This window comes from Hesperophylax consimilis, chromosome 6, assembly GCF_061612785.1.
Source record: "Hesperophylax consimilis isolate HC1 chromosome 6, BYU_Hcon_1.0, whole genome shotgun sequence".
NCBI lineage: Eukaryota > Metazoa > Arthropoda > Insecta > Trichoptera > Limnephilidae > Hesperophylax > Hesperophylax consimilis.
This window is the reverse complement of record NC_142841.1, coordinates 39,682,048-39,696,885: the sequence shown is the minus strand read 5'-3', so window position 1 is coordinate 39,696,885 and position 14,838 is coordinate 39,682,048. Positions and strand designations below refer to the sequence as shown.

Below are 14,838 nucleotides of genomic sequence, written 5' to 3'. Positions count from 1 at the left end.
CAGTGGAACATAAATAAAAAATGCAGATTTTTATTTCGAGCTGAAGCCTTGGCAAATTTAAAATGATTGTTACCTATTTAAACCATAAAAATAATAATTGCTGATCGTTCGACCACGTCGCGTCGACCGAAAACATACTTATTTTGCCGAAGAAAACCTTCCAAATTTCGAGAAATGTGATGGATGATGTTTTTCTTATTAATAATTCTTATTTGAATAATTTGATGGTGCTACCCACCAACACTTAAAGGCATTTCATGACTTTCCATGTTTCAATATTGAATATTTAAATTAAATTTTGAAAATATGCAAGGAGACGTTCTCCAAATTTTAAAGGTGCTGTCAAAAAAACATTTCACATTTATCTGCAAAAGCTTTGTACTCGTAATAAGATCAATCGACGGCCTCCGTGGTTGAGGGATAAGGCTCTCGACTGACAATCCGGAGGTCGCGGGCTTAAACCCGGTATTCGCAACTATATATTTTATTTCATTAATCTCTTCTCTTCAGTTCTCTCACAATTTACTAATTTGAAATAATGTATATTATATTTGCGGCACGTACCAGAGTGGAAGATATCAGTATCGCGCTGGTCTAAGACCACCATTTAGAATAGAAAAAGTTTCTTGAAATGGCTTTCGCCGTATTTCGTATCCAGATTAGAATAACCAGGTACTTCCCCACCTTCATATGCCCCATCTCCTTCCCCTCTCTACTACATTCAGCCTCACGATATACTCAAATTGGGGATACTATCATCTCACTAGCTCCAGACGGCTGGTAGCAGTTCTGACTCTTGTTTCTTATTATTTTTATATAGTATTTTTATCTATTTTTCTATTATGCAAAAATACGTATTTTTTTTGATTTTAGAAAGAGAAATAATATTTTTTTCCAGTTTGCCACAAAAATTTTATACTGGATGCCATTAATACAATCCAAAATGAATAATTCATATTTCGCGTCGCTATCGAAACAATCCGTTTTTTTATTAAATGAACGAGATAAAAGTGAAGATACAGTTTTCTTACAAATTCCCCAAACAAAACGAATGTGTTTTTTAAATATCATAAATGTATAAAAAAATTAAGTAAGAGATAAAGGAACGAATATTTACATTAGATATCCGCTTTTTCCTTTGTTTAGGGTTTGAATATCCAGATATGACAATTTGACCTTGAAAACCATCAACATAGATCCTTACAGGGGTAGAAAAAATCAACCACCACAAGATATTAATCACAGCAGGGTTACCAACAAAATGTACAACCGCTTTTTGACCTAATGTACTACATAGATCCTTCTTCCGGGGAGGTATTCAATTGTTAAACGTGAGGCTACCTTCTTCGTGTGTCTCCAAAATTGGTCCTGTAGGATTGAAGGGATCTCCGAATGAAAAGGGCCTGATATGGTGTTCCTCTTTGTCCCCTTGCATTTCGATAAAAGAACCAGAAATGGACCAGCATGTCAATAACATTTGTGTATTATGTTCCTAAAAACATACCTAGAGGAACACTAACTTTGTCTTGGAACTCACTTTTGGAATGCAACTTAATGTTAAATACAATTGAAATAATGTAGCGAATCCAATAAAAAATCTTATCTTTTTCAGAACTATATTTTAAGTACTTTTAGCTGTTGTAATTTATTTATCAGTTAGAGGGTACTAAACAACACCATAAATAAGTTTTATTGCAACCTTAACGTGCAGCTCTTTGATTTTGATAATGAATATTCTAGATAGGTCTTTTAAACATTTTTTTAAATCAATCATTGTGACATACAGTGAAAAGCCTGTTTGGTTTAATCTGGAAATGCAATGTAAAATAAAACAATTAACGTGCTGAAATCACAATACTCAGTTTACAACATTTACGTACCTAATTTTGTTCGGGACCCAGACTGTTCCACAATGGTTTTTCATCAGTTTGAAAGGAAAAAGTTGTTGACTCGGACTCCTACCAATGTTTAAAATTAAAGTCATTTTGATAATTTAAAGCTCATCTCATGAACTTTATTTCACTGAAGACTGCATTAAATATGTCGCCATAATAGATGATCGCTGAATAGTTTGAGACAAAATGCTTAAGTTTGCGCTGTTAGTCGCCGTGTGCTCAATTGGTAACAGTCTGATTTATATTTATTATTAAAGTGTGGCCCCACAAAAAGCTGCGATTGCGTTTATGGGAGGGTTAATTTAATTGGTTATGATGTTTTTATTTTGATTGAAAATTTAATTTCTTTTTAATCATTTTTTAGTATACTTTTTGTAGATTTTTTTAAATTAGTTCCACACCGGAGCCCCTTAGGAAGAAAAAATCCATGAGGGCCTTCTGGTGATGCTGTGTGGGGGTATTTTTAGGAAAAAGAAAGAGAGCAAGTTCTGGGAAGGAAAAAGGTATGATGGGTGAGTCCATCCCTCCCACTGCGGTGCAAGGTGATGGGACTGCTGGAGTCCGGCTGGAGAAGTCAAAAGGTCTCCATCAACCAGTGTCTCCCAATCCGTTCAAACCATTTATTTTGCTTTTAATTTTTTAAGCATCTGTTTTATTTCAGTAGATACTTGTATGACGAAGTTCTAACATCAAGCATTTAAATCTATTTATTTTAGTTCTAACGTCACATTAAACCTTTTGCAATCGCCATTTTGATTTAACTGATAGTTGTTACTAGGTGCGGTCTAGAGTTCGTCAGTAGTTGGATAGGGTTCTAACATCGCCTAGCTGTGTTCTGTGGTGTCTAAATTTGCAAAGACGAATTCTCCTAATCTATTGAACATATTTTGATTTTGGGGTTTAAACTTGTATTTGAGTTTAACACATTTTAAATTTAAATAGTTAATTATGACTTGTCTTGGAGTGACATTTGAATTATTATGTCCTATCTGGTTGCATATGCTTATATCTGCATGTTTAGGTTTGTTTTAAAATGGTAAGTATACGGTTATTTATATATTTGCTTAAAAAAATGTCTCAAAAAGATAGACCCCTGTCCAACTAAGATAACCATTAGATCAAGACACGCTTACATTTTATGCATATTAAAAATGCTGCAAAACGTATTTAATCTAATACTGGTAAATACGTTCTGCAGCAGCTATCCAGCCTAGTGAAGGGATTGTTGGTGGAAACCCAATTCTCATCAATGAAGCCCCCTGGCAAGTTGCTCTATTATTTGATTCCGACAAGTCTGGTGTTTACCTATTTTCCTGTGGAGGAGTCATAATTAGCCAGACGTCCATCCTCTCAGCTGCTGAATGTGTTTACAAGTAAGTAAGCGAAAAGATTTTTTGTGATTGAAAGAGACGAACAACATTTAACGTAAAAGGAAGGAATTAAAATCAACCATTTGAATGTTTCAATTTCTGCTGATGGGTTTAGTATTATCTTATTTATCTTATCTATTCCTTTTATTTCATAGACACTGCTTAAATGCTCGCTATTTGCAATTTAAAAATGATAAAATTTGCGTTTTTGAAAATGATATCATAGAAAAAATTGTCGACACATAATTTTTTTCTCTCTTTATTTCAGTACCGACGCTATCCAGTGGAGGGTCCGTTCTGGGTCTACTTACCACAATAATGGCGGTCAAGTGATACAGGTTTCCGATTTCGTGATTCATAATCTCTACAATCCGCAAAACTTTGCTAATGACCTGGCCATTCTTCACTTGGCCAACCCTATCAACCTCGGCCCACAAGCACAGACCATCACTCTTCCCGCTCAAGGCGCTCAGATCCCCGATAACTCATCTTGTGGTGTCACTGGATGGGGAAAGCTATCGGTATTAAAATATATTTATTTAAAAAAAAACTTATGCGAAACACTCGTCTTGTTCAAAATTTGTTAAAATTTACAATTTTTTGTGGGAGTTATTTACATATATTACAGAAATAATATGAGACATAGCATGTAAGCTTACCGACTGTCAAAGTGGATGGACTATCAAAGGAATGGAGCTAATGAAAGTTTTGCATTTTATGTGTAGGTAGAAACACATGTTGTATGGGTGAACGATGTTTTCGACACTTTTGTGCATACTGTTCCGCATAATAATGGATCATAACCTACAAGTATATCCCTTATTTATAAAAACAAGGTTCATTAATACGTATCGGAAGATCTCGCTGGTTTGCCAATATCATCCGACTGGCTAGTGGAATGTTTCCTGTTGGAATACGGATAAACACAAATTGATAATCTGTGAATTATTTTCTATTCATCGTCAGTGAAGAATTCAAAAACCCAATGGAACCTGAGCTCCACTTGTGTCCATTTTATTACATGTTCTCGTTAATTAGGGTATAAAGGGATCAGCAATCTTGTTTATCCTTTTGACACCAATCTTTCAAAAAATATTATCTTTGTTAAATAATTAGTTGAAACGAACTGAATAACCAGACATTACTGATACTAAGTTTTAAAATGATTTAATTAACAGACATCAAACAACAAAGATACATAGTAATATATTAAATTCAATTGAAATACCCTAGGAGAACTGAAAGGGTCGGTATTGGGCCCGATATTGTTTTTTCTCTACAGTCTATACAAATAAAGACATTTTGACTAACACTTTTTAAAATATCCCACTGCATTTTCCTATACAGTTTTATAAGAAACTATATTAAAGTCTATTCTTTTAATGTTTAGGAAGGTGGCTCTTTTCCAACTCAACTTCAAAAAGTAACTGTTCCATCTGTGAATCATCAGCAATGTGTTTCCGCCTACTCCGGATACAATGATATCACGGATAACATGTTCTGCGCTGGTCTACTTGGTGTCGGGGGTAAAGACTCTTGTCAAGGAGATACTGGTGGATCCTCGGTAATCAACAACCTCCTCATGGGAATCACCTCGTGGAAGAGAGGCTGCGCAGCACCACAATATCCTGGAGTGTATACCAGAGTGTCAATGTACAGGACATGGATTAATGACAACATTTAAGTTAAAAATATGCCAATAAAGCCAATATATTACAATTTTTTTTATTTAAAATAAACAAACCTATTGAGCTTTATCTGTGGTTTCTATTCTTCCTTTATCTTCGGGATTGCAAGTTCCTTTCCAGATACGTGAAATACATGTTGATCTTCGTATGAGGTACCTGATAGTCCAAACCAGTCCCAACCAGTCTGAACCTGGCCGTCTGTCATCGCTGAAAAGTTCATGACATCATACCGTAAATGTGACGTGAAACGAATTGTTCGGAGACGCAAAAAAACACTACACATTTGCTGATTGTCCTAGGAAGTATTGTTACATATCTGGTAAAAGAACAAACTTTTTGACAAGCATTATAATGTTATATGCAATATTATTAGTGTCCAAAAAATCGAAAATTTAAAAAACATCAACTAACGAGAAAACGGTTACGAATCGAGTAGCATAAAAATACAGCTTTTTGAAAATTATAATAGTTCAGGAGAGAAAAGAACCACATAACGTAATCCATCCGTCCCACTGCAGTGTAAGGTGTTGTTGAGTCGAAAGAGTCCGGTCCTTCACCAGCCTCTGCCGATCTGGTCCGCAAGTAGGCAGACGCATCTGCCACCAAGATCTGGACAAACCTCACCCCATGAACGTTGAGGGAACAAATCATAGAAGTATTCAAAGGTTGAGATGTCATGAAAGGGATCGCTGTTTGTTTTCCGATAGCGCTGGTGTAGCCCCATTTGGAGAATGCTTCAAGGTTGAAGAAAGTATAGATAGGAAGAGGCTATAGCTGTCGGACGTGTAATTCAAACATGATACCAAAGCCTTGGGTATTTAATTCACACGATGCTAATTTATCTTCAACTCGTAAAGTAGAAAAAAAAACACAAAAAATCTTCAGCAAAAAGACATGTTACCTATTCTGAAATGTAAAAACTTAAGAAGAGTTACAAATAACCTAGAAATAAATTTCTGTATTATTTTATTTCTAGGTTATTTGTAGAAAAAAAACTTAAGGAGAGTTACAAATAACCTAGAAATAAATTTCTTTATTATTTTATTTCCAGGTTATTTGTAGAAAAAAACTTAAGGAGAGTTACAAATAACATAAAAATAAATTTCTTTATTTGTTAATTATTAAATTATTTTCTTCATCATTATTACTGGAAAACTTTAAAATGTAAAAAAAATAATGTACCAAATAAAAAATTAAAAAATTAAATTAAAATTTAATTTATATAACCCGAAAAAAATATGATTACTTTTACAGAGAGCAAAATATATTTTTATTAATAATAATATTTAAAAATATGAAACAATAAATAGAGTAAGAAATAACAAACAAACGAAGAATTCATTATAAAAAAAACTAAATTAATAACCAGCCCCATGTTATGTGTGTGTTATATGGGGTGCAACTTTAAATGAAAATTAAGATTCAAAAGTACATAGTAATTTTCTTTGGAAAAAATATTTCAGGGATAATTATCTTTATTTAAATAAGCCGCCTGAACCAGTCCGACGTATATAATGGTGTAATGTAAGTTATAACAGAGCGATATAATAAATTGAAGATGTTCTCGTGGTCATAGAGCAAAACATTTCACACAGAACAAACCGGCCACTCCCATCGGGTTAATTTAACTGTTGAACACAACCTTCAGTTAGGGCTGCCACACGGAAAGCGTCTTATAATTTTTCCGTTTTAAAACATTTTATGTGATATGTGGCGGATCCTCATTTGACGGAAAATAAATTTATTTTTAGGGTTTGACATCGACGCGACACTTTGAGCTAAAGCTTCCTTTCAGTATATAATATTTTCATAGACAATCATCCAAATATCTGTTTTTAAATTTTGGACTTGTTATCATTAATTTAAACGTTCTTAGCGTGGTAACACTGACCTGACGTAAAATTTTGTAATTTAGTTGTAATATGGTATGGCATCAGAACATAAGCAAGCCTTCTTAGCTTATTGGTAATATTTAAAGATCCTTACAAAAATGGCCTGCAGCTGCTGTCATTGGGCATATTTAGAGACTATTCCAAAGAGAACACTATGTCAAATGATATTTATTTATTATTTATTAACGCCCTATCGGGCTTTTACATAGTAGATTGACAGTATATGTATGTAAGTGTAACATGTACAATGTACATGGATAAAATAGCTAAATATATGCACCTATGTCTGGTTTCGAAAGTGTCCATTCTTAGTGGAAATTCATAATAATATAACGATGAAGATGCTCTCTTAAGTCTGCAATGTTGTGGAACCGTTGTGGAATGTTGTGGAACCAGCGGACCTAAGCTATCCCCATTCGAGGCTTAAGTAAGAGAGGAAAATTGACGAAAAGGCGAGCAATCAAGTTCTTTGAACTACCGAAACACTCTGAATAATAAACTTATAACGGTAGCCACAATTTTCGGAAAATCGAAATCAACCCATACTGCAAATTGCATCTACGCACAGCGGCACCCCGCTTTTGTTAGGATCTACTCCACTATCTACTCCCTACTAACCTAACTCCATTTGCTATGTAGTTTGTTAATCAGCGCAGATTCATCGTAACTTGGCGACAGCATGGTTCTGATAATATCTTTCACAAGATCGAATATTTACATTTATATTATAAAGATGACAATTTTGAATTTAAATTTGAAGGGTTTTAAAATTATTTACAAATATCGAACGATTTATTTTGAAGACTTCAGTAAAATTGTTATTGGTACGTTCACAGTAGATCTGGAATACTTAAAAAAATATTTTATTACTCTTTGAATCAAATTACTAATATCGGTTGTGTATCTGTCCGATGACTCCAGTTCGATGAACTGTGGAACTCGGATTTGCTTTGGATTTAAGTGTCATTTTCAAAATTGGATCTGTTTGTTTGAAGAATTCAGACCGGCGGCGATAAAGAATCTACCTATAATATTTTTACCAAAACAAAAGTTTAATTTCCATTTTCAAATTTGGAACTGATTTTTTGAGAATTCAGACTATACCGTGACTTTTCAGAGGTCTACGCTAGTCTTCTTAATATGAACTGCTAAACGAATCTCCAAACAATCAACCTTAATTATACGGTAATGATATCGGAAAAATGTTCATAACTCGATATAAATTTAATTTTTGCCAGCCCTGCTGATAGATCGGTCTTTGAACCCATTGTCCAATCTTCCCAGGCTATTGACAGATGTATACCGAAGTCGGATATATGAACAGTGGAACGCCGACACGTTTCGGGCCCATTCCAAGCGCGCCGCCGTCGCAGTGCGTTAGGCCCGGACGATTAGAATGTGAGACCAAACGACTTAACGTCATATTTTCGTAGTCGTGACCGCAGATACCGGCTTCATTACTCTGACTGGGAAATATCGCTTTGGTATTTTGATACGAGAAAAAATACAAGTGGTTTGTCTGAGCTTTTTCGTATGTGTGTCTTAGACTTTTGAGCCTAGACATTTTCATGTTTTGGAAGAGTCCCAACCATATGTTATGATACTGAAGGTAGTGGAGAGGGGAAGGAAATGGGAAAGCGGAAGGTGAGAAAGTACCTGGCTATTCAGATATTGTCACCAAACACGACTAAAGCCTTTTCAAGCTAAGTTTCAATTCTGAATGGTGGTCTCACCCCTTCGCTCTGGAACGAGTCGCAAATGTACTATATTGTTTTAAACGAATACAGTGTAAAATAACACAAATTGATCAAATACAATTTAATTTCGACGAGACGCTTAGAAGCAATCCAACTACAGTACAGTATTCGGTGCGCGACGGCTTTTGGTCACGTGATCAAGTCAGTGCCATCGAGCAATGACATTTTGCAAATGTTGACTACCAAATGAATCGCATACGTGAGTCGGATCATGAAATAAGAGTTAGAAATTTTTTAAATTTTTAAATTTTAAATTTTAATAACATAATAGTATGTACAAGACGACGCATGAATGTGAATGAAGCATGTGCGTATGCCGCAACGTTATGGATCTCTCAACGATTGCTCGAAGGTAATTAAGAGGATCTGAAATATTAATAACATTGTCGTATAAGCCGTGGAACTTCTCCATTCCCTCAAAACAAGAAAGCAATAATATGAACAAAACAGGAATGTCCATTCAGACAATATAACGCTCAGAAGATTTGTATTATTCTAAATCCATACACAAAGTTCATGTCCCGCGGGGGAATGTAGAGCAAATAGAGTTCTTTCTCTACCTGGCAATCTGGCAACACACGTTTCTTTCGCCACTTGATCTCAAACACTTAATATAAGTCCAGGGCCTATAATATTAGACAGTATTCAATTTTAAACGTAAGACTACTTCTGAAAAACACTTACCTCTCGTTAACAGCGGCCAAACAAGATTACTCATCAGATAATCCACGTGTTGCATCCGAAATTGCAAACGAATTAAACAGCTTCAGGTGAACTTGAAAGTAGACTATCTATCTATCTTAGTATCTAAAACTAATTGAGTGTATATAATCGAGTTCGATGAAATTGAGTGAAAGTAAATTTAAGACACAAAACAATGTATGGGAAGGAAAAATTACGAGCAATCACAACTTTGTCATCCTTTTTGGTGATCCGCTATGTCGTAATCGTAATCCGATATCAGTTAACCAGATTTACAATCACAGACAGACCCACAACCGAAATTAGTTAGTTTAACCCTAGAAGCCTTATCTACGCCTGCGAGGCGTACACACAATCTTAAATTCTATTTCTCTTTCTAACGGTTAAAGTTAGCGCCCCGTGCTCTTTAACCACCCTAGTGGCCGACAGGAGCTCGCCGATGGTACCTGCATCACTAAGGTAAGTCCAGCCATTTTTGAGTTTTTGAGGTATAGTACGCCTGCGAGACGTATGTTTAGGCTTTGTGTAACTTTTCACTAAGATTATATGTTTTTACTTTCGTTAATTTTTCATCAATTTTATGTTTATTTTGGCATTGTTTCAGATACCAATATGTCGTGGTCTAATATATTAAACAGTAACGATATTTTTAAAATCTTAGACTAAGAAGATAGTCTTTCTTTGGGAGAATCAGCTCCTGAAGACGAGGACAGCCAGTTTGGACGACATTCAAAGCGAAGATGAGAATAACTATGTAACTGAAGAGGCTTTCCGTTTACAAGAATCTGCTCCCACTGAAGAAGTCTCCCACTCAAAATTTCAAAAGTTGACCTAGCATTTGATGCTGCTCATGCTTTGCAATCTGCCAACTCAGGGCGAAATTATCGTGTTCCTGGAAATACTCTTCGCGGTAAGAATGGACGCGGGATGCTTGGTCAACAAATAGGGGTCAATCATCTCACAGAACTTCAGCTATGAATGAAGTCCGCACCTCTCGAGGACCAGCTCAAATTACAGATTAAATCTACTGGGCACTATTCGATCAAATAAGTGGGAAATTCACGAACAATTGAAGAACTCGAGATCTCGACCTGTTGGCAATTCTAAGTTTTGTTTTGATGGCCCTCTGACACTTCTATCGTACAAACCACCTGCAAATATGGTTTTCCTTTTATCTTGTGATGAAAGTGCAATAATTAATAATTCAAGTGGCAAACCAGACACGATTCATATCTAGAACCAAACAAAAGGAGGAGTAGATAAATTTGATCAAATGTGCTCCTCAATGTGGTGCAGCCGCAAAACTAATAGATGGTCAATGACTGTATTCTATGGCATCTCGAACATAGCTTTTGTCAATTTTGCTATTATTTATGGCCACAAAATGATCAAATAAACAATCAAACAAAAGAGAATTCATTAAAAAACTCAGCACAGATTCGGTTAAGCCTTGGATGGAGATGAGACTTGAAATTCCGACTTATATAGACAAAATATAAGCCAAATTCTCGCAAAACCTACTGATTCAGATAATAAACTTCAGGCACGAGAACCAGAGCCCAAACAAACATAAATACTGAGCTTTTTGCTGCTAAAAAAAATAGAATGTCGAAATGAGTGTGCTGTAAGCGCAAAAAGTCAGTATTTTCTGAGCACAAAGTTGATGTCTATGTAGATTGCTCTAAGATTAAAGCTAGTAATTAAAAGCATGATTACTTTTAATGTTTGCCCTATTAATAAGAAATTAATGTTAAAAAAATATAAGTTTAGTTAAAAAATACATATGTTCAAGTTGATTTTTAAGAAGATTTGTTTGTTTGAATATAGGCATAATGATTTGATTCGTTGTATTAAATACCTGTGATAGTAATTTCATTGATAAAACTGTGTTTTATTATTAGTTTATATACCAACCTTAACTTTCCTTCAAAGAATAGGGCACAAGTAGGTATATTTTGGCCTACAGGCTGTCATTTACATGTGCACTCCTCTGAGACGTATGTTAAGGCTTTATGTACCTATAAAATAGATTAGGCTTCTAGGGTTAATGGTTTGTAACAGAATTATAAACATTCTTTCCTAAACTCGGGCCTCACTAATAAAAGTGTTTTAAGTTTAACACAACTGATATAAACCGATTAATATATGGATAATGGATGTTTATCAGTTGGGTGAGATTTAAAACACGTTTATTAGTAAGGGGACCTATTTCCATACCATGACGCTAACTTCTATAAATAGAAACGGTTGAATGATCTTATTATATCACCTTTGTGTTCTCAGAATAATTCAGTTAGGTTATCTACCTCTTGGAGTTATTAAAAAGCAGTGATTTCATCGAACACGTGTTTAGTTCGGCGATCATTCTACCTCGTGTATACATATATTCGTACTTATTATTCCATGAGTATATTATTTCTGTTTATTCATAGACACAAATTATTAATACATTTTTATTTCAACCCCCAAAAAAGGTTCAAGCACGGGTCTTTCAAATTAATCATTTTCGTGTTCAAAAGCTCCACTGTGTTACGACTTGGGCTTTTTTGTGTATTTTCACTAGTTCTTACATAATCTTAATTAATCTTCTTCCCTTTGTCATATTCATCACCTCTACAAGGAGCCTCCAGGCGTCCCTTTCCTGCTCTATTTCACCATCCTCTGACCATAAGTATTAAGTCCCGCGCGCCCTCTGGAGTTGTTTTTCCCAACTTTATCTGGGGCGGATGGACCACTAAACTTCCTGCTTCTAGAATCGTGACTCAATATTTTTAGTGGATTTCTATGTTTTGACATTCTTAATACATGAATACTACAATTGCGAATTTTCTGCAAACATTGAAACCTTTTAATTAATTTAAAAACATACTTAAAACCTTGTAAGCGGAAAACAACAATACGTAAATTGATCGAGACATTTCAAACAACAAAAGCAGTGAAAATTTCATGTAGCCAGAACTCATAGTTTCTGCTGGGGAAATCAAAATCGCTATTTATTTATTCAAACAGCAGTAGATAATATAGCAATTGAAATATTCACCCATTGTCCGCAATATATTTCAGTTAAACTATGCCCCTTGCAGGGGAATATTGATGACGTCATAATGCATCATTCAAGGGGTGAAGGTTGGAGGAGGGGGTCTTGGATAACCCCCATAATAGGTAGCGATATACTTCTTAGTTCTTTTTTCTCCCTCTATTTTATTAGAGGTTGAACTAGGGATGATATGGTTTGTGCATGTGCCTAACAAAATATTTACTAAAAACATTTTAGTTTAGGAAAAAACCTGAGTTTTGAGATGTAGAATGAAGACCAAATCGCTACAGTTGGGGGGCATTATAAGGATTATAGGAGGAAAAAAGATGCCGGTAGCTCGTTCCACTTGTAAGCTATCTTCCACAAAAACAATCCGAAGAAACGACCCGTTCTCATGAATCTAAAATCAAAATAAAAAAAACTGCATTTGATGTTTAGGTAAAAACAAAGGCGGGGCTTTCCTATACATATATCCGATTTGAAAAGGTATTAATGAACGACGGTTCCGTGATATTTCATCAAATTGACAATTAAACACACATTTAGAAAGTGATATAGAATATTATTATTTGTAGGTGTCATTTCGATGAAATACCCGGTCGCCCGGCTCAACAAACATAGCCCATAAAGCAGTACTAAGGACAATCTGAAAGTTCCGATTAGAACTGACCGAAGTAATAATTAAAACATTCAAGTCTACAATGCACAAAAACTTTATTAAAAAAATATTTATATAAACTATTAAAAACTAAACAATTCTTCACCAAATCAAACTACAACAAAACAAAACGGAGGTGAATATATTTAAAACAAATAAAAACAACTTGCAAACATCACAAAGAAAATGTAAAGACAACTAGAAATTAAATTCAAATATTAAAAAAAAAAAAATCAAGCAGGAAACCCTAGTGAGAAAGACTGTGAAATCTTCGAAAGGCCTCCGTAGTAGAGGAGTAAGGCTCTTTAGGAGGTCGCGGGCTCAAATCCCGGTATGCACAAGCAAATTTTATTTGATTAATTTGTATATTTATTTCACAAATAAAAATAATATATGGTCCATTTGCGACACGTTCCAGAGTGGAAGATTGTGGTATATCGCCCTGGGGTAAGACCACTATACAGAATTGAAACTTTTCTTGAAATGGATTTGGCCGTGTTTGATAACCAGATCTGAATAGCCAGGTATTTCCCCGCTTCCTCTTTGCCATCTTCTTCCCCTCCCCACTACCTTCAGCCTCACAATATACCCCAATTGGAGATGCCATAGTTTCACTGGCTACAGCAGTTGGGACTCTTTTGCGGTAACTATATGCTACTCGTAAAAATATTCTTGGTAGTTTTGATATTCTTAGTGATGGTAGTTCTTCCCATCCCTTGCATAAGCATCCCTGCCAATATGTTATGCTTGCTACCTACCCCCACATGAAACCCCAAGACGAAGGGCCATCGCATCGGCCGTTTGCCATTTTTCTGCATTGACTAACCCCAACATCCCTGTATTGGGGCTGTGATTAAATTATGGAGAGTAAGGGATGATGAATGCAGAAAAAACTCGCATCAATACGTATTGAGCAGAATATATCGAGCATTACTAAAGTTATCAATTTAATATTGGTTCTTTATGGTTTCATATCAATAAATTTTATACTTACCTATTTTGTGGTACCGACATAATGTAAAAGAACACAAATTCAATCCTGTATGTCATCGTTTTTCATTTGTTTACATTCCAGATCTATTGTAAGTATTTTTGAATGTATTATTCTGAAAGCATCTCAAATATATTATGTAGTATGTTTTCTGAAAGCATCTAATATATTATGTGGTGTTTTTTTTTAGTCGAGTTTCAATTTCAGCATGTATTCGGTGCAAGAATATTTTCTATATCTGTTCTCTCTATGTTGTGTATCCAGATTTTTATTTGAGATCTAAATCTTAAAATGTTGTTGTGATTTTTAAATGAGAGTGGGATTTGGTTGTAGAATTTAATACCATAGTATAAGAAGCTTTTTTGTCCAACAATGTTGTCTACATATACAGTTTAAAACCATAGTATAAGAAGCTTTTTTATCCAACAATGTTGTATATGTAGACAATATTGTTGAACAAAAGAGCTTATCATACTGTGGTGCTAAACTCTAGAACTAACGTTAAACGTATTTAATTTTGGGATATGTTTTTGACTTTGAGGTCTGATGTTTCTAATGATACACGTGTTGGTTGTTATCTCTTGTGTTTTGTATTTATAATTATAAAGGAGTATTGTTTTAGAATAGAGTTGTTTAAGTGACACAATGTTAAGATTTTGTCGGTGCCAGTTTTTACAGGGAATTTCAGTAAAATTTTCATCACGCTTTTTGGAGTTTTATTAAGTGGATTTAGAATATTAATAATATTATTCTGACAATATTTAAAAAAAAAATACTAATAATTATGAGCTTGTTTGTGCAATGATGGAACGCTTAGCTAGAAAGGAATTTAACTCACCACGTCTGGG

At 34.7% G+C, this 14,838-nt stretch overlaps 1 pseudogene; it reads left to right on the top strand.

Moving 5' to 3' along the window:
- Positions 1–631: 631 nt before the first annotated feature.
- On the top strand, positions 632–4,962 carry LOC149423347 (trypsin pseudogene; annotated as a pseudogene).
- The last annotated feature ends 9,876 nt before the right edge of the window (positions 4,963–14,838 follow it).